This window comes from Scomber scombrus, chromosome 5, assembly GCF_963691925.1.
Source record: "Scomber scombrus chromosome 5, fScoSco1.1, whole genome shotgun sequence".
NCBI lineage: Eukaryota > Metazoa > Chordata > Actinopteri > Scombriformes > Scombridae > Scomber > Scomber scombrus.
In genome coordinates, this window is record NC_084974.1 from 26,001,383 (window position 1) to 26,028,512 (window position 27,130).

Sequence of the window (27,130 nt, forward strand, 5' to 3'; positions counted from 1 at the left end):
TGTCTGTGTGCTTTTATACATTATAAAATTCCTCACATACATGATGGACTGAGATGAGGGAGAGCAGGGAGCAGAGTTGGATAAGAGGGAGTAGAGACAGCAGCCCCATGGACCGGGGGCCGCCATGTCAGGGCCTGAGTGGGGACCTATGACAAGGCCTGGAAGCTCCTAGTTGCTTGGGACAGGGGCCATCCTTCAAGCGGGTGACAACAGTGCATAAACAAACCACTAACCTCGTCAGTTCTCTGTTTACAGCCCTGAGACCGAGTACTGGACGACTCATTAACATCAGAGACCTTCCAAAAGAGCCATTTTCTGAGAGAGGGAGGGGGAGAGAAAGCCTCCTCCCGTCGTAAGTGAGGAGGAAAGTGGACGACATGTCAGACAGACGGGGGCGTTGATAGATGAGTGGGCCTGGGTCATAGTCAACCTGCCCCCACACCACCCATCCCCACCAACGCACACACACACACACACACACACACACACAAACACACACACACACACACACACACACACACACCTCAGAACCCATAAAGGCTGCATGGGTGTGAGACTGTGTATGTGCAATATGCTTTACACCTGGTCTGACAAGCATTTCTATTAGAAGCTACTATAACAAGCAGAAATGCTGTGCTGCATGTTCATAAATGTGCTTGTTCACTGTTTTAACCCTCTGTGGACTGATAGCATAATTGTTACACAGACATGACTGTGAAGTAGAACTATTTAGTCTTTCTAAAGCAACTCACAGAAACCTTTTACACCTATTCATACAACGACAGGTATTCCATGTGCCTATAGAGGTGCACATGTTTCCTCAGGTTCATGTGGGCATTTCACACACACGTTCATTTAAAGCAAATAGAAACTGGAAAACTAAATCATAAGCAAGTAACTGAATGTTGTATTGAGGCCTAAAAATAAAGAACATGTATTTTAAAGTTGGACCTGCCAGGGATGTGAAGCAATGACTTTTGTTTCCGATATAAATCATCTCATTTTAAGATTGTTTATGTAGAACTTGATTGTAATCATCTGCTCTGATTCTGTTTTATGATGTGCCTCTCTTTATTAACTCGTGGTAATAGACTCGGAGTTGTCACATAGGCACAATGCAAGAAAAAGTAAACATTTCAAACAAATTAATTTGTTTGACTGAATCGTTGAATGATAATTTATGCGCATCAGAAGTTCAAAGCAACGATTAACATGAGTGCAGGAACCATGATTGTTGACCTAGTATATTATTGAAGGAGATATGGGACATTTGTATACGGAGCTTTGGCACCAAGCAGAGCGCAGGCAAAGAGCGCCGCTTCGGGACAACAAGGGCTGTTTAATGGGGTCTCTATTTCACTTTCCTCGCGCCGGCCCGCTCCCTCTCACCTTTTAAATGGGCCGATCTATTAACCGTTTTAATGAGCTCCGCCAGACAAACGCGAGATGCATGGCCCATTGCACAATGTGAGGAGGACGACGCACTTCTCAGCTCCGGAGAGGAGAGGCGCTGACAGACTGCGAGACACCGAGACGCACGAGGCCTCTCTCTCTCTCTGTCTCTCTTGCTTGTGCGCTCTCTCTCTCTCGCTCCATCTCACACGCACGCGCCCAAGCAGGTTCTCGCGTGCCAATAAGGGGCGTAAATTTGTAAAATATATGCATCTAAAAAGTGACAGCCTATGACTGGAGACATGAGGATCAATGAGTGATGACTGACAAAATATTGTGTTAAATGTGAAAAATGATTATCAAGTGCACACGTGTGTGCCTTGGGACGCAAACTGCTTTTGAACGCTCCACTGCTGCTTGTTTAGCTTCCAAATAGATTCCTGGAGCTTTACTTTATGTCTATATTTTTCCAGAATTTAGATTTACATGCTAAGGGTCTGTAAATCCCAAATTACTCTAAATCGGTTATACGAGATTAATCGACATTTTGATTATTTCCAACAAATTATCAAATACATCAAAACACATTATAATCAAGAGGTTTTATTGAGACACATATATGCTAAGTGGACCTTTAATTAGGCCTTTGGATCACCCCCCATCACCCCCCATCTTTCTGTAGCCCACAATTCACCACGGGGTGCGGCCTGCACGCCTTGTCTATACTTAGTTGGGAAGCAAAAGCGAGTTTTTGTGGCGCACCACATTACATCTGGACGTGCGGACTAATCAGTCAGCCTCCATCAATCACTCTTACGTTTACCACCTCTCCATCACCCCCTCTATTACATCCACCCCCTTTTTTTATCACACGACTGTTCTGCAAAGAGGCCCCGTACATGCCCGTGTTTTAACACGACTTCTCTGGACAGGCGGGAGGCACACACTGAACGCATTTACCAGCAGAGCCCTTATGAGAGGTCTGGGAATTTAAATATTCACTGTTGACACTGTGCAGACCTGGCTGGGGGCCAGAGCGGGTCCGCTCCTCCGGGGACACAGAACATTCTCCCTGACTTAAGATGTAAAAAGCCTCCTCTTCCAACTCCAGGATAATAATAATGTTTAAATACAAAACGAACTTTCCTTCCAATATTCTCAGAATGACTTTAATTGTTAGAAAATAAAGAGGGAGGTTGGTGCAGTTATTGCTTGTTCCCAGTAATAAAAACTGTAATTTTTTTTTTTAAAAAGAAGAAAAAAAAGTTATGCCTTTCACTGTCAAGAGAGACCTGGAGGAACTTTACCAAGAAAAGCAATTGTTGTCTCTTCTGTTGATGATGATGATGATAATAATGATGGTGGTGGTGGTGTGTGTGTGTGTGTGTGTGTGTGTGTGTGTGTGTGTGTGTGTGTGTGTGTGTGTGTGTGTGTGTGTGTGTGTGTGTGTGTGTGTGTACCCTTTTCCTTACTGCATAGCAGTATTTTATAAACATTTACAGAATCACAATACAGTAGAAATATACACTTGATACGTTTATTGAACTTCGTCAGGATGTCGGTATTATATTGTAATAAAAAGCAACCTTTGACTTCACAGCCTGCTGCTCACTAGCCTGAACAGTCCAGATTATTTTAGGCATACAGTATGTTGCAGCAACACTATATTGTTTTATTAAGTTTATTTAACTGTAAATAAACTAAACACGTCTGTTTGCAAAACGCGATGTAAACATTGATCACAGAGCTAACTGAAACTCATGAAAATCATAACGCCCTTCATATAAAATCATGCAACCACCACTATATCAAAGGCCTGGACTATTACAATGCTGACTTTCTTGTGCTGAACCCCTTTACTAAATTTATCCGAACAATTATAAATCTGAATTGCAATTCTATATCAATGGTGCGCTATTTACAAATCCTCAACAATTAAAAGTAAGAGTCAACCCCCAAATAAAAGGCAACACAGCACAGACATTTAAAAAACACTAATAGAAAATGAAATTATACCATGTGGACTGGAGCTTGATTGAAACAGCTTTAGGAAAAACATATAATCTTGATAATTTATTGAAGCAGATCAATGCATGAATAGCTATATCCATCATCTACTTGCATAAATTCTTATAGTTGATTGCGTCCACGTAATTAAATCGATTTAATGACAAGAGCGTTTCAATAATACACTCGGTTTAATCAACCTCATTGAATATTTTGAGTAATAATTTTATTATGAATTCATTTTTAACTCTGGAGTAAGAAGCTTACGTCCTGCAATAATCAAATTAAACGAAACCAAAAGTCTGTAAACTGTAACAATCGCATCAAAAGACTTAAAACATCAAACAAGTAGGCTTTTTCCCCCCAAAGAGCCATATAATTTAACAATCAACACACATTACTCATTGATAAGAATTAACTGCATGACTCACATTCACAAACAGGATTAAACAAGATCTCCTTTACTGAAACATTTGCCATGCCTGTCTAAATCCTCGTTTTCTCCTTATTTCTCTCCTTCAACCTGCCATTTCCAAGTTGCTCCCCGAAAATTGAAGTGACCAGCAGCCCGCAGCAGCAGTGCGCAGCGCTTGCAATACAACTGCCGATGCACAGGACATGGGATTTTTTACCTACAATACGCTACAGCGCCCACTACATGCAACGAGCAATTCCAATGCTGGAGCGGACGCCTTGCAGAAAGTTCCCCCATCGCTCTCTCAACTTTAAAGTTTAGACTTTTCGTGTGACAGCGCTGATTTTTGTCTCTTTTTTTAAAAAGAAACCTCGCGACAACATCACACTTATGTCCCTCTTTACAAGTGAAAGTAAGGATTATGGATTTCTGGTGGAAATGAAATCGCAACAGAACCTATTAATAGACGCAGTGATAACAGCGACAGTCTAAAGGTATATAAGATGGCATGTTTTAAAAGGAAAAAAGAAAGGGATGTTGCACCTACTCGTGGCCAGTTTCCGTGCCCTGCCTTTGGACCTCATGGTGCCAGTCTCTCGGCGTGGGTTTGTTTGGATTTTTTCTTGGATCTTTTTTCCTCCTTTTTGTTTTTTCTCTGTCCTTTTTCTCTGGGTTTCTCAATCCAAACGCGCTATCTCTCCAGCATTGTCAGTCTGGACACCTTCGCACATGCGCACAGCCCCAAATCTACCAGCAGCAAGTGCCAGAAAAAGTTTGGGACGATTGATCACTTTGATAATAACCTGATGTGGTTAAGATGGGTGAATCGTGGACATCTCCTTTTCGTGTTAGATTTTTTCAAACGATCCTTGTAAGAGAGCGAGTGAGAGGGGCACACTGCAAAAAATGTCCAATGCTGTTGTTGCATCGGATCCAGTAGTGTTTTGTGCTTTATAAAACACGTGAGAAAACTTTGTGATTAAGATGCTCTTGTCTCAGTATTGACTTGTTTCAGGGATTTTCTTCGACAATTTTTTTTTTTAAAGAAAGCAGGAAAAGGCAACTCACTACAGAACATAATCAGATTAAAGGAACATCCAGAGATTAAAACTACATGATCTTATTATGCAATTGATACACGCTGTCATTTTTAAACAAAAACTTTTAGGGGGGCTGAACACTGAATTAAACTCTGTTAAAATTGATATTTTTTGCAGTGCAGTCAGCACCCCGGATCTACCGAGTGCTGAGGACATTAATTATAACTATTCTTATTCTCAATCCTTCCTGTTCACCTTTTCTCTTTAAATGAAGTCACATTAATCAATGTTCACTTAAATTACCAACGTTGGGTGTATTCATTAAAGATTTTATATATTTTAATTGTGTTTTTACCATTATACCGAGCACTGGAAAATGAATGAAAAACTTTCTCCCCCTCCCTCTCTCGCTTGGGCACCCGACTGACAGCTCTAATATGAGAGTGCCCAGGTTCTCTCTCTCTCTCTCTCTCTTTGTGCTGACAATTATTAATATGTTAAGTGCTTAGTATTAATGCCCGTTTGAGACGTTTCTGTTGCAGTGCTTACATTTCATCACTTCGTAATTGCTGAAGGCTCGAAACGGATGTTTTCACTTGATTTCACTTGGACGGAGAACGGCTCCATCAAGAAAGGAAAGAGGGGGGAAAAAAGACTTTGTCCAAACCTTCATCTCAGCGGGTGAAATAATGTTTGAATAAACTTTTTTCGCTCTGGATTTTAAGAAAAGGGCCACACTCATAAGTGCATGCCATGCAGGCACTAAAAGTCAATAAAATCATTGCATGTCTGCTGTTATCACATAAACATTTTATACAGGCATATTTAGATACTGAGTCATATATCAGAGAAATGGAGTGCCAGCCACATACAAAAACAGCAAATCACTATTTACCATCTACCTAAAGAAAGCATTCTTATGGGAAAAAGAAAATATTGTAAAGAAATCATCCACCTATCAGTCCACGCATGGATATCATAAAGGTGTTGCATATTTGTCCCCAAATAGAGACAGCGTATAATTAAGGTAATTGGCAATTAATTAGATCCGCATGAGATCATGCTGACCTTGCAGATGAACTCTTAAATGGGTTGTGAACTCGTGCTATCGATTCCATAGTGTGTTGAAACTGATTGAAGTCGTGACATCATGCCATGTCATGGGGGGGGGGAAATCGACTATAATGGTAGACTAAAACCAAAGCATGCCATATGGTAATAGCCTAAAGGCAAGGCCAATTTCAACGCAGATAAAAACTCTCTCTTTCTGCACTGTGAACAATTAGAAAAACCATACCCACCACGCTGACTTCCAGTGTATACTGCACGCTTTTCTCTGAGAAAAAAAAGCATGGCTTAAATTTCTGTGCAGAGTGGAAAATGAAAAATACGATTTCTGTATAATCGGACAAACAACAATTCAATAGGTTTGTGTTCGACTCATTCACACAGCAATTTTATCGTCAAGTTGACATAGTTTTAAGACGTCATCCGCGTCCAAAAAGTAGACTAAACTCAACTAAACTGGGACATCTTAAATCCGCTATTCTTCATTTAAATAGCCGAGTTAAGGGAGGTTAATACTGATTCTTTATTGTGGTTGTACCTCACTCTACCTCTACTGTAATGACATAAATGGTGCTATTAAGTGGGTTGCGCCTACACACCGTGTCTAGAAGGTGGCGCGCTGCGCGTGAGCACGTACGCGCGCGCACGCGCACACACACACACCCCAAGCGCTTCGGGCGGCGCGCTCAATTAGCCTAAATGGAAACAGTTTTCATTCAGCGCAATAACTCACTCTTACTTGGTCTCTTCTCTCCTCTGAAGCACTCTCTCAATACATATTTTATTATGATACGCTGAACCCGGTGGCAGGGCGGAGCGGCACAGAGATCCCCGCGGCCCCGTGGGTTGTAATTATTAGAAATTAATTGGGTTCGAGCCCCCCACAGTTGCAAGTATAAACTAAAAGATTGCCTCACTTCTGATCTTTAATGCACATTCAGATATCGGTTAAAAAAGGAGTCAAATTCAATATTGTTTAAAATGTTTTTTTAAAAACTGCACTGAAACAGAAAAACTCTTATAGATTTAGCTGTATTACAGTAATAGCATATTCAGTTGTTAAGGGGTTAAAAAATAACATAATCTGTAGGCTATTGGGAGCTGTCGAGGCAGACTAAAAGTGAAAAGGGAGCCTCCGGCACAAGGAAATTACCAGCGCCCGCGTGACCTTTGAGCAAGGTAATCAATCAAGTGATCAACAGAGATATTTATCACGGCTTTGTCTGGCCAAACGTGTTTAATAAAACAAAATAAAAGAAGTAAAATGAGGATGTTATATTATGTGAAATTAACTTAGTTAATGCATAGCCTAGAATAATTCAACACAACAAACTTCCAATCAGAAATCTTTCATTTAAGGTAAAAAAAAAAATAGGGTAAGTATATTTAACAATGATAACAATAATAATAATAATAATAATAATAATAATAATAATAATAATAATGGCGTAATAATAAACATTATAAGTCATAGTAATATTTAAAAAATCAGAGATATACTGTACATGTACAGTAACAATAATATATGAAATAACAAAGGCCCAGTGTCAACACTGCATAGGCCCCCATTTTGTCCATTTGAATTTTAGCCATTTACTGCTTTGCTTCAAATATTAAGAACGCATGGTCAGCTTTACTTTTACAGTTTACTTTGACTATTTACCACACCTGTCTGATCAATATACAGTTGCAATGATTACTTGCTCTTCCCGCTTTTTGTTGTAGTGTGAAAATCTGCAACGTTTTATGTGACACAGTGCGTGCTGCCCCTGTGTGGAGAATTATCGACCCAATCAAATGCAGTGAAAGCTTTCACCGAACAGCTAATGCCATGAAATCATATCTGACGGAGAAGAGGCTCCTTCTTCTTGATATTATTGCTGTTACAGTAAAATAAGTAGTTTTAAAGCAGACAGCATGAAGCAAAAAGACTATAAGAGGAAGTATTTCTAACAACCAAACTGATATCTTCAACATACAGGCTACATTTGATTTTATTTATTAGATGTCATTTTATAGTCTTTTCAACATCAGATAATAAAATAAGAACGACCTTGACGCCTTGTCAGTTTAGTATGTAAAAAATACAAATACATAAATAAGTACAAGACACACTGAACACTGGTGACTCTTACAGCCACAAGACTCTAAAGATAATTACAGAATCAAAAAGCGTGCAACCATCTTAAGAAAAAATAAGCACATAAACGTCGTGCTCCTTGTTTGTGGAAATTAGAAATGAGTTTACCAAATGTTATATTAATGCATGTTTGTATAATTTGGTCTAATGCTGTTTTTCCTACGACGAAATCAAAGACTTTTGGCCCACTTGAATATTTCACGCTCCTAATAAGGTCATAATTATTCTGTCGAAACTCCAATGCAATATAATGTTTAGCAGAAATGTGTTCAGAGCATATCAGGAGGAAAATGAATCATCTTTTTCTTTTCTTTTTTAACCCGAATAAAATATGTAATGTATCTTACTTTTATTTGTGGGTGGTTGAATAAGGCGACAAAGAAAAACATTTTCAAGTCACAAATATATTTAAACAATGCTTATTTGCATTTTTCCAAATAATACCAAACATTAACATCGTTAAACACGAAGCGCCTAGAGCACTTAATGTGATACGGGTCTTAATCAGTGCATGCTCTGCTTAATGCATGAGGTTGAGCCCATGTAAAAAGACGAGCCTGTTGCTGGTAATTCTTTATATTATACCGCCCTCTAGTGGTTACAACCATGCCTTGTTTGAAATATACTGTAGAGATAACTGAAGTGACATTCGGATGAGTTTGTGGTCATGCAATATCCAAACTTAAGCCCTATCAAAATGAATAAATAGATGATGAAAAGATGTCCTTGTCAATCAAGCAGCCACATTGTAAATCCCCCTTGTCATCACTGTATGGAGCAGAGGCACATCTGACTGATTTGCCAGGGGGTTTCATCATTTTAAGACTTGGTATGGATCAAATGAACTGAAAAGGCAACATGTGACTGATTAATGACCAGTCCTGACTTGTACTGAAGTAAAGTGCATTTTAACAACTGCTTCTGAACTCAGTATCCAGCGTGCGATACAGATTACGATGCGCTCCTGGGACAATTTGTGAAAGTAGTATTGATAGGGATGGTGTTGGCCATGGACATATTTATCCTAAGGGCTGCTTGATGAGAGGATCTTAACTACACGCACACACAAACATACATGACTCGTGATACAAACTCATCCCCATCAATTTCATGTGATGTTCCCATTGCGCCAGTCTCGTCAACAGAGGTATGTGACAAGTAATCAATGGGATAGTCGATCAGGTTTATTTATCACCATTTCCAGTAACAGCACATAGCAGGATCCTTGTCAAGTTCCCGGTTGCAGGGCAATTAAAGAAACATAAAGATGGATGGGATGCTTAGGACAAACAGAGAGATAACCAGTCAATAACCTAAAATAGTGCCTGCAGTTAACTGCTTAGAGCACAGCTGCCACTGAAGTCCTCAGAGATATCAGTCAAAAGATTGAGTCTCAAAATATGTGATATCCCTGTACTGCACTTCTCTCTGTAAAAATCTGAGGGGAAGCTGGAAGACACTACCATGATTCTCCCTCAGTCCCATTCCCAGGAAAGAGACCGATACCTATAGCCATGTTCTGCCTGCTTAAAGACTGCTTAGTGAACAGCACAAATCACTTCTGGGAGTGTGCAAGCCTATACAGTTTGGGAGCATACAGACATGAGGGTGGGTAGATTCAAACATTTTAGTTTTTGATTAACTAAGATTACATCCTAGCAAGACTTTACAAGATTGTTCTACAGTTTGTCTTACTTACCTATCCAAAGAAACCCCAACAGGACAACAGAGGAATGGCGTGTGAATGACAAGAGCCCACCTGGAATGCAGTGGAGAGAACCATTTTTTCCAGGGGCAAGTGACACTATAATTATGTTTTTTTGAATGCACAGGCACAAAAGAAAAAGAAAAAGAAAAATCCATATTAAAATCACTGGCATGCTACCAACTGGGTGCCAAAGTGAAGTTGTGATTCATGCCAGCAGATAAGCCCAAACAGTTTACTATGAAAAACAATAGGTATTTGTCACAGAAGACATTTTGAAATTGTACAGTAGGAAAATCACAACTGTAGACAGGAAAAATGAACGATGGCTGAATTCAATATAGCTGCTGCATGCTCGGGATCCTGGTTATGATGGCTTACTGTCATACTTCCATGGTGTACATGACATGTCTATATCCAGATAGAAAAGAGTCATTGAAACAATGTTAAATCAACATTTCATTGTCAACGTTAGTCATTGAAACAACGTTGAACTCTGATGTTGATTCTACATCAGTTTGCACCCTCAATTAATATTGAAACGTTGATTTTCTAACTAAAGAACAACATAATTTTCAATGGTATTTCAACTAACACAAATGTTGAAATTTCAACCTAACTATAGATCAACATGCTTTTAATGATATTTCAATATTAAACCATAACAATTACTAAATATGCCTATATAAAAATAGGCTAATAATACAAATCCTGCTTTATCTACAGTCAGGGTGTTATAGACATAGGCCTAAATATGATGGGCCTTATTAAACAGGTTTTTATCTAATAACAAATGACATATCCACACAATTTTGTTTTTAAACAAACATTAATTTATTTAATCAATAAATTTCACCAAATTTCAAAGCTTCTAAGGGCGTCCAATCCCTCCTGACTGGTCTGGGGTGTAATGCAGCCTTTTCTGATCTGCCTGAGAAAAGGCAAATTCGTTTGCAGTCCCCATTTGTAGTGTCAGGGCATCTAAAACAGAAAACACAAACTGTCAGTTAAATAGCTATTATGCCATTGTGCAAGTGTGCAGATTCAGATATTAAAAAGAAACAAAAATAAGGCATAAAATACTTTAGAGACTTGCTTACTGGATAAATGATGTGGATCAATGATCTGTCAAAAGATCACACAGTGTGTGTACATGAATCTGCTGTTACTGTGCATGTATTGTGAATTTATCTTTATCTTATAATATTCAATAAGTTATAGTGATAATTATGCCGATTGTATCCAAGCACCATCCATAGCTGTCATGTCGCTAGCATAAATGCTAACATCAGAAGAATAGTTAACGTATCTTTTCTAATGGCTCTGTAATTAATAAAATGGCTGCAAATTGGTCATACTGCTTTTAAATTGATCGATAATGTGGACTGTATGTATCCTTGATCGCTGATCCTAGATAACATTGTCCTCATCTAGAGGTTAACAAGGTAAGCTATCTTAGAGATCTAATGCTAAGGTTATGTATACACTTCATCGATATTTTCACTTCCTGTTTATTCAAAGCTAACATTACCACGAAATAAACCGGTACACAAATGCTTGCTTTATAACTTCTGAGTGTTTATGAAGCGCTTGAATGAACTTGCTGTGGTGCTGCAACAATTGTGTATTAGTGTATTAACTCATAAATTAATGGTAAAAGTTCTGACAGCACACGAATGACTGCATATAATGCTGCACTATGTAAATAAACTGTAATGTTACATGTTTACGAACATCAATTGGGTACAATTCAGCATTCAAAGATTAGATAAATGTAGATAAATGTATGCTTACCTGATATGGATTCAGAAATGAGATGTGCGGAGTGCAGAAACGTTGGTCTAACACACAATGGTTTAACTCTAAATCAATGACTTTTCAATCATCTTTCCCGGTCAACTATAAATTGATGGTTTTTCAACAACATGTTGACATCAGTATCATCACTTTGTCAACCAGGAAACGATGCTGAATCAATTATAATCATAACTGTAAATCAATGTTATTTCAATGTCGCTGTTATCAACGTCGGATTTCATCACTATTGTAACAATGATTCAACATTGATTTAGCATTGAGATTTCAATATCAACCATTCTGAGGATTCAGATGGAAAATCAACATTGTTTCAATGACTCTTTGCTATTTAGCAGGTGATACAATATTTGGTGTTTGTTGAATGTGTAGCCGGTCTGGCCTATACCTCGGTCTGCTACACTCTCTGCGTTGTGTTTGTGTGTTGAGGAATGAGATGCTGACAACAGCTGGTCTGCTTGGCTGGGCCGAATTTATTTTCTGTGTAAAACACTTAAAAGTCAGTACAGCGACCTCTTATGACCAGTCTCGAAATGCACACCTCTCCTCTCCAGGGCTAGAAGCCGAGTGAGTCATAGCATTTACTATGTTCAGTTACATTAAATCAATAAAACAAAATACAATCGATTGTGCAACCACAGAAATATGTTTCCACCCACCAGCAGCAGTTTTTTTATATTTTGTAAATTAACAACATGACAAAATAACAAAAAGGGGAACTCACATACCTGTGTAAAACACATAAAAGTCAGTACAGCGACCTCTTATGACCAGTCTCGAAATGCACACCTATAAAAAGAAAGGTACATAACAACAAACTGCATCAGAAACGTCTCCACGCTCTGGTAGCCTAGCTTAAAAACAGCGACCTAACCCGCTACTCTGAAGTGCTGTACATGACAAATAAAATAAACATACACACTAGAGCAAACATTATACTAATAAAATATAACATATGTGACCCATACAAAATATAAAGTGTACTTATATTTAGCGTTTTTACTTTTTTACACACTATTAACAAGAACACTCGTACAGTCTTACCTCTCCTCACCAGGACTAGAAGCCGAGGAAAAGTGCCGCGAAACCACAGGAAGTGACGTCGCCGAAATGTCAAAGGTCACACTATAAAAAAATAAAACTAACAAAATAAAAGCTGTCCAAAAGAAATACCGAAACAGGATTTTTACATGATACCTAACCGCAAAACGTGAACAGGAATACAAAATTGGCTTTTGGTGAAATATAAACCATCTTATTTATACATCGGTTACAAATGCATCAAGCAAGATGGCGCCAGTGTGTCAGGCGGGCCGTCAGCTGCTCCGACTGTGTGTGTTTTTGCTGCTTGTAACACTTTTTGCACATACCGTCAACACTCTGCTGGTGTATGATCGCCAAACGCTGCTAGATCGGAGAATCTCCGCCAAAAATCTTGTCAACTTTGATTATTATGGACAAAAAACTCTGTCTCCTTTCCTATCAGACTTCCCGACATGCCTCTGTCGCACTCCAGCGCCACCCCTGCAGCGAAAACGGCACCGCCGCCGGGGTAAGCGTAGTGGCTGTCTGGTGAGGCTGAGGTTGCCGGGTTGGTACTTCCCTGATCGAGGTGGATATGGAGTGGGGCCTCGCCTTTGTATCGCTCGACGTTCGCTTGACCTTGTCGCTGCCTGGTTGGTACCAGTGGCGGGCTTGGATGTGATGGTCCAGCCCCGCGGACCCTGCTCTCCTTGTGAATCTGGGGAACCTGCGGCCTCTGTGTCGGGCCTCCCTGTCAGCTGTTCGCCCTGACCCAGCCAGCTCTTGCCGGGTTTGGCCTGGTAAACGCCAGATCGCTTGCAAATAAATCATTTATTCTTAAGGATTTCTTCATATCATGGGAACTGGATTTCCTATTTATCTCCGAGTGTTGGTGAGTCCAGTGTCTTCACAGAACCTTTACCTGATGAGTGATGCTATTTTAACTCTCCTCTGCAGTGTTGGGGAGACTTAAACTACATGTAGTTGAACTACATAGCTTAACTATAATTTGCTGTAACTTGCTGGTAGTTAAACTACCGTTTTCACTTCTTTCCCACTATTCTTTGGATTTCTGTTTCTTGTGTCTGTTAATTGATACCTAAAATCAATCAAAGCAAGAAACACACGTAATAATACTAATGGTGGCTCCATTCCATTAATTGTCTCAATAAGCATGTCAGTGATTAAGCATGCACAATACCAGAGCACTGTAACCGGCTAACCTAAGTGGAATGGAGCTGTCATTAATGTCTATGTTCCCACAGCCCTATGTTCCCACAGCACCTATGTTCCCACATTTCTAACTTTCTTTTCAAAATGTAGACCCTATTTTCCCACAGCCACAGACATGTGGGGTGTCCTGGTACCTCTGTAAGGCTACGAGTGAACAGTGGTGTGCAGTCAGGGGCAGCAAGGCTAGCACTGCTAGCCCTGTCAAAAATGTATAAATGATTTTTTCAGTTTTTTCCATAATTAAAAGGTCATTCTGAAATGTATCTGGAGTCAATTACTTGTTCAGTATGCAACTTTATCCAGAAAACGAATGGTTATATTTTGTGGAGCTCAAATCTCCTATGTCCTATAAACGCATCACAGCTCCTTTCCTCTGCTGGGGCCAGCAGTAGCTACATTGCTAGCCTCTGATCGAGCCGGACGCTGCTATTGGATGTGTAACGTAGAGTGACCGTATCATCAGCCAATCAAATGTTGATGTGTTATTGACAGAACGCCCTAAGTCAAGCAGAGTTTCTAGTGCTGGGCGTCGTCATTCAAATGAGCTTGGCTGATTGGCCCATGGGCAGGTGCGTGATGACGCACCGTCTGTTATTCTGGAAAGGTGATGGCGGTTGATTTAACAGCAAGATCGGTAGATAAAGATATGATTGCGGACCTGCTTCGGGTGCCATTTTCATCATGAAGGATCGCAGAATGGATTTAATCTACAAGTCATCGGTGAGTGCTATTTTTTATTTTATTTTTTTTTTTACTTTCTCTGGACCAGATTGGCGCTGCTGTTGGGCTAATATCTCTCTCTCTCTCTTTGTGAAGTAAATTTAGAAACCGTTTTTGGAGCATGTTTGTGTCTGTTATAGAAATTGATTTTATTTTTGAAGTGATTTAGAAGTTTACTCTAAGAGCAGTCGGGCAGTATGTGCTGTTTCTGATGTTGTATCACATGGTATGTGCATTGTAAAGTGGGCAGTGACCTAAAGGAAGTCTTGATGCGTTGCAGATGTTGATCAGCTGTCATGTTGGTGTCGATTAAGTGCTGTTGCATAATAGGGGCCTTACATTGGATTCGCAATGTGTATATATTGTAGGACATAGGCCTATATGTGTGCGGCTGCTCTGTTGGCTGTATCGGCATACAATACTTTCTTTTGGGGGGGGGGTTGGAGTTTGGTGATGGCCCTGACTGAAACACTGCTGCACGCTACTGCGAGTGAAAGTCCCTCATGAGCAATAATTTACTAATTAAGCACTGGGGTGGCCACAACGCTGTCCTGATTGGGCTGTCTTTTTGTAAAATAGTTGTAAAATATAACCCTAACCCTAACCCTGTGGGAACATAGAGCCTAATTTTGAAAAAAAAGTTAGAAATGTGGGAACATTGGGCTTTGGGAAACATAGAGCTGTGGGAACATAGGGCCTAATTTTGAAAAAAAAGTAAAAGTCTAAGTAATGTGGGAACATTGAGCTGTGGGAACATAGGGCTGAGGGAACATAGAGCTGACCCCATTAACTCCACTTGTGCTTTTCTTGCTTTGACAGGTCAGAGTACTTGAGTGTTCATTATCATCAATGTTATAAGCACCACCTTTGGTTTTCTACTATTTGGGCAAACATTGCATATAAAATTTGGTATTCTGGTAATATTTGAGGTGAAAGCAATTTAAGTAGTAAAAATACAGTAAAGAGCAAAAGTGGAACCCAGATCATGCACCACGACTGCATTTTAATCAGTCTGTAAACTATTGCTGCATCAGCCTGCAAACTGACAGTTCATGGCATGCTGATGTTAACCTACTACGACACAACTGTGTAGCCCTAGTAGCTTACTGTCAATCAGTGTAATGTAGACTAAAGCACACCTAAAAACAAACAAAAGCATACCCTACAGCCTACATATAGTCTCACTCTCTTACTCTTCTTTAAAAAGGCTATCAAAAATACACACACAAAAAAGAAAAAGAAAAACATACATATACCAGTCAATGAATGTTGAATAGCATGCTTCTTCGGTTTCCTTTGCAACAGATTACAAGGCTCCTATTTCCTCACACGTTTGCAGACTGGACTCCATTTAGCACTGTGAGCTGACATTGAACGGGTTCTTGGTCAAGTCTACAATTAAATGCCTCATTTTACTGTAACTTAATGCAACTGTTGTGTAGGTTATTGCTAACCTACGTAGACCTGGCACACCTGTCCCACGAGCACCAGTGCGCATGGCCTGCCCGACCTCCACGAAAAAAGGTCAAGCTTTTTTTTAAAAATTGATTTTACAGGCAAAATAGTGTTTTTGACGTACATTCCCAAATTTTCCATATTCAATATATTTTATATCAGAGTTTTTGTGATAGTGACGCTAGTTTAAACTGACAGTGACTTTAGTATTTTTGCTAGCACAGCTAACGTGGTGACAGTTTATTAGTTTGTAGTGAAGCAGCCATTAGGGTTCATATGTAACCCAAGTTAAGAAAAGTTTCACGGTATGTTTTTTATTCGCTCTTCACTGGTCTTCCACCGTAACATTGGGCCTAACTGTCTGTCTAAAAGCTGTTTGACAAACCTAACTGAATAGGTTTAGGTTAGGTGTATCGTTAGTGCGAAAGAGTCATAATCTTACAGACATAAAAGCGTAATGGGAACGATTCAGTTCTGCCACTGTTGAGCCAACCCCTTTTACTCTTATTGCTACAGTGCAGGACGGTAGAATACAACATCTCTTAACAGCTCTGCAACAATGATTGGTGTAAGTTCTACTAGCTGGAGAAACATGTACAGAATGACTAATTTGGTCCACGTATTATGGTATATAAACCAGAGGCACTTTTCGGGAGCACAGCCAGTTCCCATGGTGTAGTCGTAATCACATTCGCCTAACACGCGAAAGGTCCTCGGTTTGAAACCGGGCGGGAACAGCTTGATGTCTCTGTTTTCACTTCTGAGGGTTTCCTCTTTTATCATAAGGTTCAAATGTCGCCAAACTGAAACAATGGAGCTATTTAGTTTACTGGCTGCCTAGGCAGGGGTCGTTTTTTATTGTATATGCAGCCATGAAAACAATTAACAAGCTCTATTTCATCATATTTGAGGAATTTAAATAATAAAATGTCAAGTACAATGTGTAGAATGTAATTGTGTTGTCTACAGAGCATGAAAACTGAGCAGAAACACTTCTATAAAACCCCCAAAAGATGGCTGAATTGAGCAAAACAAAAATATTCTGAAAACCATATGGCCTTCATTTTAGGTCTACATGTTGAGTTGATGATTGATTTAACCACCCATGCATCATTTTTGTGCCCTAGTTGTCTAACCCAGTGGTTCCCAACCTGTGGGTTGGGGCCCCCATAAGGGATCAGTCAAAGGAAAAACAATCATCCTGGAATCATACTTAAATATAGTTACATGTAAGTTAAACTGTATGGTAAAAGGTAAAAGAACTGCTGATTACACCTTTTAACAAGACAAAATTGATATCACCACAATACCAACAAACACAAAACAAAAATGCCTGATATTATTGTTTAAAAAAAAACTTGATCACACAGAGTAATCTCATCATTCCCAATTTGCTTGATGTCTGAATTTAGGGCTAGAGCTGCAAAAAATGGTTGAATAATTGATTAGTTGACAATCAAGAAAACTTATCTGCAGTTAATTTGATAATCTAGTAATTGTTTTAGTAATTTTTGAAGCAAAAATGCCAAAATTGTGATGGTTCCAGCAAGATTTTGTGATGACGTGATGGTAAACTCGTCAGACAAAATAATGCATTTGGAGACGTTGCATAGGGCTGTAGGTGATTATAACTGTTATTTTCACTATTTTCTGACCTTTTATGGAGATTAATCAAGCATATTCTGCACATTAATATATAATGAAAACATCTTATGTCATTTCACCACACTTTAAAATATTTTCGAATCAGATATAACGATTAAAGAAGAATATTCTCAAATGTTCTGCCATTATAATCCTCACCTCCAAGATTTTCCTGTGTTGCTCCCCAAGAAGTGGCCTTTAAAATAGGATGGCTCTGCCCCATCCTGCCCTGCTCAGATTCTCTCTGTGAGAATGTGACCCTATGCAGATTAATCTGTTTTTAAATGTTTGGTCCCCTGCCAAAGCCACAGGCCCATACTCTCTCTGGTTTTGATTCTATTGTTTCTTTCATATGGACACCTGCTAAGAAGGCCGTTTGACCTCTCCTCTCTCTCAATGATTTAAACATTACTCTTCAACACAGGGGTTTCCTATTTTTCTGCTAATAAATATATAGTGCCAGTAAAAAGGTTCAGACACACTTTCTCATACAAGTGAATGGGAAGGTGTGTTCACACTTTTGACTGGTACTGTACTTATTCATCAAAAAATGAATGAAATTGACTGACTAATAGAAAAGCACATCCTTGAATACGAAACAGACCATTCTAGTCTCCCAAGTCTAACATGTTGCATTAACTGAATGGTGGTAAAGAGTTTCATGAGTCTAAAATATTGTTATGTACGTGCATCAGAGCCAGATGTGTCAAACTGTGCAAGGGGAGCTAACGCTCTGACGAGGGGGGCTGCTGCTGGGGCTGCACCCCCCTTCCCGCGCTAATGTTTACAGACCAAACTGACCCGACCGGCAGCAGCAGATGTTGAAGCGCAATATGTAAAAGCGCACAGATGACAAGCTTTTATTGTGCTGCTGCAGCGACACACAGTATGAGCACAGATCTGAAGCCTAAAAGATTCACTAGCTTTATTGTTTTTCCACTGGATGGAACAGAGGATGATGCTTTGTTTGACTCTGGGACTGACACAGAGTCCTGGGACAGTGCGCTTGGTGAGACTTACTGTAGCTCAGACGCAATATTTGCGCACAGCGACAGCTCTGATGAAGAGTTTTTGGGGCTCGAGTAAACACACAGCTACACTCTGTATCAAATATGTAAAGTTACCATGTTGTTTTAAAAGGTTTAATTAAAGCTCACAGCCTGACCCGAACCTGGTCTGAGTTAATATACCTTTCCAGTTCAGTTGCAAATAATTACCGGACCATTAAGCAATAATCCGAAACACTGTTTCAGGTGTAATATGTGTGTTTTGATTGTGTTTCAAATAAAAGTAAATTTAAAAAGTTTTTGAGTGTAAACACATGCGTTTATAAACAGTGTTGCCAAGACACATTGCTGTTCACAGCTAAGGCTGTCATGAATCTCCAAGGTGTATAGTTGACCACTTGTGTTAAATGTTTTGTAACTGCCCTTTTCACTTCTGCGAGGACATGTAAGGGCCCCGCACACAGTTATTACATCAGTCTGTTACTAGACAAGCACCAGACTTATTTCACACGGGCTAGCTAAGAAAACAAAACATGTTTCCAGAAGTAACATACATGTACAGTATGGGCTGTTCCAACTGTTGAGATTGGCAGGATAGTCATTTGGCCTTTGTCACCATAACTACCACCATGTTCTGCATTAATGACATGTTTTTCTGTTACATTCTTGTAGGAGACGCATCAGGAGGCATTAGCATTTAGTCCCAGGAAGCCTCAGGAAGTGGTTTGAGTGATCAGATCACAGTGTGCCTTGATGGTCATCTAGCTTGTTTTTAGGGTTGTCCACTTGTGATATGATCCAAGATGTGTTTTAAAAACAAGTGTAAACAGCATCTTACTCACTTCCTCCCTTTCTTGTCTCCCTGTGTCTCTTAACTTGCCCTCCTGTCTGTCACGTGGTGAGGGTGAGAACAATATACAAATTAAGTTCATGCGTACTGTTTTCCTTGTTCAGTTACATCAAAACTGTTAAGAAGCTATAAAATGCAAAAGATGAAAATAGAAACCGCACTCAGTCTTAATACCCTCCCCGAGACTACTGTTAGAGTTTAAGTGCCCAATTATTCCTTTTATCACAATGCAAGCCAGTGATGATCACCAATCCATCTGTTCTCAATTGGACATATTAACGTTGTTGCAAATGTTTTGTGTCTGATTTGTTAGGCTACTTTCTTTTAATTTTGAATTTTGAATTTATACACAAGTCTTATGACATTAGGAAGAACCAAGCCACTACAATATTATTTCATAAAACACATGCCACAAGTAACTGGAAAATTACCATGACTACGCTTTGAAATTAATATTTGCATGTTAACTGAGGCACCAGCTTTATCATCACCCAACATTGATCTAAATTGATTTTTTAAGGAATGTACGCAAGCAAAAACTAGGCAATAAAAACAGAAACATTTATTCAACTACCCAGGGACAGGGATGAATAGGAAACAAGTATATACATAAATACAATTACTATATGCATGAATGAATAAGGAATGAATGAATGAAATTGAGGATTATCAACAACGAGTCAAAAGTGCAGTGGGGGATGGGATAGTTCTAACTAAAATAATAATTGGTAAATTATAATATTAAAACATCAAAGTGTTTCTGAAAGAATCTAACTTCTTCTTACGTTCCTGGGTTCATCCACAACAGTGATATTGAGGAAAAAAAATAGAGGAAATCATGCATTGATTGTAGCTGGTCCACAAGTTAGTTGTAGCTACCTTTTAATGAATTATTATTAGTGGGTTTGAAAGAGCTGCCACTGTTCTACACATCCAGAGATTCAGATTCATTGAGAATGAACATGACACTGGTGATTATATATAAAGTATACACAGAGAAAGGACTCACGCAGGAGAAACACACGAGAGACATGCTTACTGCTAGCTTCCCCTCATTGCTTACAGGAAGCATTCCTGTCCGTTGACACATATTTTGAGGACAAATCTGGTTTAAGAAGGTACATTCTTTATTGTACTGTAGCTATATGAAAGCTGTAACCTACACTAAAGTTCTCTGGATTTTCTTGTGACAGCAAGACTGTATTCCACAATGTGCCTACACATGATGGACTTAATAACGTGCACACCTGTAACTAGAGCTGCAACTAATGATTATCTTCATTGTCAATTAATCCTTGAAACTAGAAAATAACAAATGTAAATGTATAATGTGTAGAGCCGTAGTGATTAATCTCCCACTATTTTAATAATCAAGTAATAGCTTTCTGTAATAAAAAAGGAAAAAGTCAAAATCACCTGGTTCCATATCTTGTTTTGGTCAACCAACAGTCCAAAACACAAATGGTGTTCAATTGACTAGATTTACATAGAAGACTTTTACATATTTTAAAGAAATTTAAAAAATATGAACTTTCGGCACTTTTGCTTAAAAAGTACTTACTCACTTACCAAAATGTTTGCCAAACCTTCTCTCAAACAACAAATGGATGAACTTCATTAATTGATTAATCTCTACCTAATGCAATACAACACAAAAGCCCTGCAGGAAAACTATTATGATAAACTGAATTTAGTAAAATTTGTCTTCATTGAGAATCACCTGCTGTTGATTTTAAACTGATGAATGGCTGGCCACACGCCTACACACACATTAAAGCACATAGAGTTACATTCAAGGATGATTGTTAGTAATACATTATTAACTACCCTAATATTAGTATGTTTGTCTGTGTAGTTCTCAGTAATGGCAGTTTTGTATCACACATCAAGCAATGAATTGGAAAAGACACCAGAGAAAGTGACTAATAAAGCCAGATAACTGTACAAAATGTAGAAAAAACAGACCAAGTCTGATAAATGTAGTCTATTTCAGAGTGCCAGTTGAGTTTTAAAGTTTGGTATATAAAAATAACTTTGCTTTGTGTAAATTCCTCCCTCTTAACTCATGTAAGAGGTATAAAATATGAGGCATATATATCTGTAGAATAAGATTCGTAAAATAGAGAGCAGAATTTGATAACAGAGGCTGAACACTGTAACAAATGACATACCATGAACGTGAGTATGATCCAGGCCTATAACCATTTTACACTCAAATCTCAAGCATGATTTACAATATGCATTTAAATATTTAGACACTATAAAATAATACAGTTCATTAATAAAAGCATTTTTTCTGAATGTCAACGTGTCAGCTTTGGTTCCTGAAGGTCCATTTTGTGTATCATCATTCCAGGATCTCTCTCAAGGTACTCTTTACTACAGGGAATAGAGACGCCAAAGGTTAAAACATACACCCATAAAAGGAGGAACATGGGAGTGATAAAGGCTGTATAAACTGCAGCACCTTCACACAACCCACAAAGCCTCAACCTTGTATGTTAGAGAAGTTAATATGAACATGATTCCTCTTATCACTCTTTATAAGTTTTGACATAAGTAAATGCCAAAATAAACTCCAATTCAGGAGATTGTGAACTGGACCTTTATTTAAACCCCCTCTTTTTCATTGCTAATACAGCAGTGGATCACCATACAAGGGAGTCAAAGTTACAAATGTTGCAAGTAGCCTAATATATTCTCTACCAAGCACATTACTGCCTATAAACAGTATAGTTTAGTTTACTCATTTATCACCATTGTCAGGGATGTACTCACTGTGTGAACCACCAAGGACTTTATCACCATGACAATGATAACTAAGCCAATGACTCCGCCCAGCACTGAGACAATGATGGTTGTCAAAGTATTGTCAACCTCTTTCACTGTAAAGAGGGAAGAGATGGAAATATGTTGGAAGGGAGAAAGACAAGCACAGAAAGATATAGAGAAAGCTTTTATGTTTGTCTGAGGGTATAACCACAGTCAAAGGATTGGATTAGTTCAATTTAGGTATTGTTGGGTGCCAGGTGTATGCAAATAAGTGCATGTGTCACATACATTGGTCCACCACTTTAAGAGTGAATGTAGCACTGTGGTCGCGGCCCTTCTCTTTTGGGTTTCTGGCGAAGCAGATGTATTCTCCCTCATCTTCAAAGGTGATGTTCCACAGCAGCATGGAGATGTCGTTGCTCTTTGAGGAGCCAACAAACTCCACACGTTCCTGGTACACAAAGACCATGGCTCCTCGCCTTCAATGGGAATCACTGCCTCGCACAACTACACACATGCACGTACACAGAAACAGGTTATCAGGTATATCTGCATGTGCAAATAAATGTAGAAAAGGAAAATAACATTTAGTTTGTTTGTGCAGTACATGCATGTTGCTTATGCTTGCTTGCTTGCTTGTGTGTGAGTGTGTACACTGTACCTTTAATATGGTTCCATTGTCATTATAGCGCCAGCTGACGTAAAGGTTTTTAATGCCAATACAGGAGCTGTACGTGCAAGGTAGCAGGACTGTGGAGCCATTCAATGCTTCAATTGAGTTCACTTTCCCTGTGGACACCTCCAGTCCACCAACACTCCATACACCTGAATAGTGTGTGAGAGAGAGAGAGAGAGAGAGAGAGAGAGAGAGAGAGAGAGAGAGAGAGAGAGAGAGAGAGAGAGAGAGAGAGAGAGAGAGAGAGAGAGAGAGAGAGAGAGAGAGAGAGAGAGAGAGAGAGAGAGAGAGAGAGAGAGAGAGAGAGAGAGAGAGAGAGAGAGAGAGAGAGAGAGAGAGAGAGAGAGAGAGAGAGAGAGAGAGAGAGAGAGAGAGAGAGAGAAAACACCAGAACACCATAACACAGAGAACTTGCTTTTGATACATTTTAAAAACACAACCATGAACAGAAGAGTAAAGTGATAACACAGTACAGAACATATACAGGCCAAACACAACATACTGTAGATGGAGGTCAACAGGTATTAAAGTTGTCATCATTGCATAAGCAGGATTAAAGCTGTAAACTATGATGCTTCCAGTGAGTCATGGCAGTTAATGTATGTACAGCTCATGGCAGGACAGCTTTCCTCAATCTTTTTTTCTTCTTCTGGTGATAGTGGTGTTATCAACTCAAAAAAAGTATCATGTAATATTTTTTCCAACATATAACATGAATCTCTATTTACTTTCTGTATTTATGTTACTGCTTGGACAGTGTTGGGTGTTCTTTTGTTTGAATATCAAATTGCGTTTGAGTCAAAACTCAAACTCAATGTTCGGCTGATGGTGATGCCATCTACGCCAGATAGATCTGCATCTGTTGTGATGGACAGAAACATTTTCAAGATGAAGCCTTGGTGACTGACAGAGCTATCATTAGTTTTTTAGCCAGATGGATTCATCCCAAGATTGTGTTTCTGCAGGCACAAACCAGAATTGGGGTGAATGAAAAAGGCTTTATTGCCAGGGAAGCAGGGAATGGAGGTGAATGAAGCAGGCTGAGGCAGCGAATGGCAGGGCAGAGATGAGTGAGGGAGGATTGAAAGGGCTAGCAAAGGGGAGCAGGTGGTAGTGGGTTGGAGAGCTGGCAAACAGTCAGGCAAGTAGGTGTGTTGTAGACCAGGAACACTGGAGAGAGAAGCAGCAGTTAGCAGCAATCTTGGAAATATCACTAAGCAAGTCAGAGGCCTGAAGCATAAGCTAACACTGAAGTAGGAATTGTACCACAAAACTTACAAGTGCACTGTGACTTTAAATACTGAACTACACGCATGCTTCAGACAGACAGAAAATGTTTTTTGTTTTTTTTGTCATCCAATGGCTCAGATGAAGGCTTGTGGGTGTTTCTGACTCTGATGCTGCTGGGACTACTGGAGTTTCTTTCACGTTGGGATTTGGGAGAGTCTTCTTAGGTCATAATTCATAATGCTAGCTCTGTGCTGAATATAATGACATGGTCTTTTATTTCCAGTACATATTTCCTCTCAATTAGAGCCAAAAAGCAGTTTTATCAGACCAGTTGACTTCCTCAGTTCAGTCATGACTTGTGTACAGTCCCATTGTAATAGCACACTGCAAGTGATTGTGCGGAGGGGTCCTACAGAGGGGAAATATAGAAAATATGTTGTTGAGGGCAAATGTCACAGAAACTATAACCCCAAGACCTAAATGAGTAATTGTCCTTCTTTTCGACTATCAAAAAAGTCTCTATGCATACACTGTACCTCTTTATACTTTTGATATTAACAAATAAGTTGTTCATCATACTGTGCTATTTGCTACATATGATCTTCATAACTATTTGTAACATTCCATAACTCTTAAGTCACCAACTATAAATGTAGTACAGTCAGTACTAGAAAGAAAATACTACTGTCTGTCCTCTGCTGGTCATATCTCAAAAACCTGAACAGAGATTCTGACTCAGGACACGTTATACCAAAACATTTAAATTGTCCTGCTGTACTCAACTCCAAGTAAGTCACTGTTCACCGGCAAGAGTTTTTGGTTTTAGTCAAGTCCAAACTCATCAAATGCATGCCAGGAGAACAAGTCATGTGACTTGAATTAATGGTTTTGTTTTGTTTTTTCATCTCTCTCAGTGCATTCACTACTCACTACTGTTAGCACACCACATGAAACACAATGGAGAAAGATTGAAGGAGTGATCTGACTCTTGTCTGTGGTCCTCTTATAATGTGGGTCTGTAATGTCCATGCCACTTTTGTGTAAATAATTTAACACTTTCAGGTTAAATAATATAGTTACAAGGATGTGGTTTGGTTTGGACACTAAATAAATGTGATGCTTTGACTATCATATATATATATATATATATATATATATATATATATATATATATATATATATATATATATATATATATATATATATATATATATATATATATATATATATATATCAATGTCAATCCCTTATTCGTTTATTTGGTCAAATAAAGCTCACAGATTAAGGAGAAAAAACACTGGATTATCCATTATAATTGAGATGAAGGAGGCCTAAACCTTCCCAATTTGGAGCTTTAACATAACCTAGCACAAATGTTTTAAACATAGAAACTGACTATCATCAGTTAAAGCCTATACGTTTATGTCTAGCTCTCTTCTCCAAGCAAAAGATTAAAACTCAAAATGTTGTATTGAATAGTTTATTCAATTCTTGTGGAAAAATTGAAAAACAAAGATACTAGATAAAAAATAGAAATATCAGAAAGCTTATACAAATTTGGAGTAACCCATCAAATACTATTCAAAACCCCCAGCTACACTAGGAGTCCTGGATAAACTGTGGAATTCTGAAATTATGGGACATTATGAAGCATAACTCAACATTAATGAAATATTACTTGAGTATTAAAGGACAATGTCGTAAGACAGTAACAGAGAAAAAAAATTCACAATATATGGAGCTCAATTTAATACATTCCGTAGATTGAGTGGAGACACAAAATCAACCAGCATTTACAAACTGTGTTTGTGGGATAAGTATGTATCTTTGTGTGGGAAGGGATCAAATATTCCATGATGACAACCGTATGTGACTGTATGGTACTTTTGGATGAGCAAGTCAAACAGGGTCAATCATGAAATTTGTTTTCTTGAAGAAATTATATTTATGTAACATGTTGAAATATTGAATGTATTCAATTCAGATCCTTATTCACTCAATAAAAAAAAAAATCTTTTTTTTTATCAATTGTATTAATTTCCCCCCTTGTGCACATTATTAAGCACATGCAAGAAGAATGATTGAGACTGTCAGTCACTGATCCAGCTCAGAAACCTGATAGTCAACATGTCTAAGTTCAGTGAACCACCCACCCTGACTGGCATAAAAAACTGAAACGAGAGCAAAAGAGGGAAGCATAGAGGACATGTTATAATGTATAGACAAATACTGGGATTCACCCAACCACACACTGGTATGAAGAAAATAGAAATACAGAGTTATGGTGTCATTAAGAGATACAGTGGAAGAGTGATGAATGACCAGGGGTTTAGAGTGAAGTAGAACTCACCGAGAAGCAAAGCAACTGCCAGACCAGCATGAAGTAGATCCCCTGATCTCAGCCGTCCAGAGACAATCAAACCAGTGCTGTCCACTGATGCCATGATACCACCTGTCTACCGGTCGGAGTTTTTGTTTGTCTCCGTGTATATACAGAAATTTGTGTTTTATCAATCTGTGTCCCTGTCTGCCAGAGTTGAATCTATGCAAATATACGTGTCTCTGTGTGCGTTTGTGTCTGCTCTCCACCCCTCCCTCTTCTCTCCTCCTCTGCACTCTGTCCCAAGAATGAACAGAGGGAGGTAGTGCAAAGAGAGCAAGATAAATTCCTTCTGGGAGTTCTCTCCCTTCTAGTTGTTCTCTTTTTTACTCCTCCACAGCCCTGGAAAGCAGTTGAATGAGGAGAGAAACTTTAAAATATATTTTTCACCATTTTCTCACATTTTGTGAGCAAAACATTTAATCAATGAATCAAGACAGTAATTGGTAAATTAACCGGCAGACAATGTAACATGTGACAAGAGGTCCCAGGTATACTGTCTTATTTAAAGCCTAAGTCTAGCCCATTCAATAACTTAATATCTGTACATTAAGCTTA

The 27,130-nt window shown here is 38.9% G+C and overlaps 1 pseudogene; it reads right to left on the bottom strand.

Moving 5' to 3' along the window:
• Positions 1-20,097: 20,097 nt before the first annotated feature.
• LOC133980645 (sodium channel subunit beta-4-like) lies at positions 20,098-26,787 on the bottom strand (annotated as a pseudogene).
• Positions 26,788-27,130: the final 343 nt, after the last annotated feature.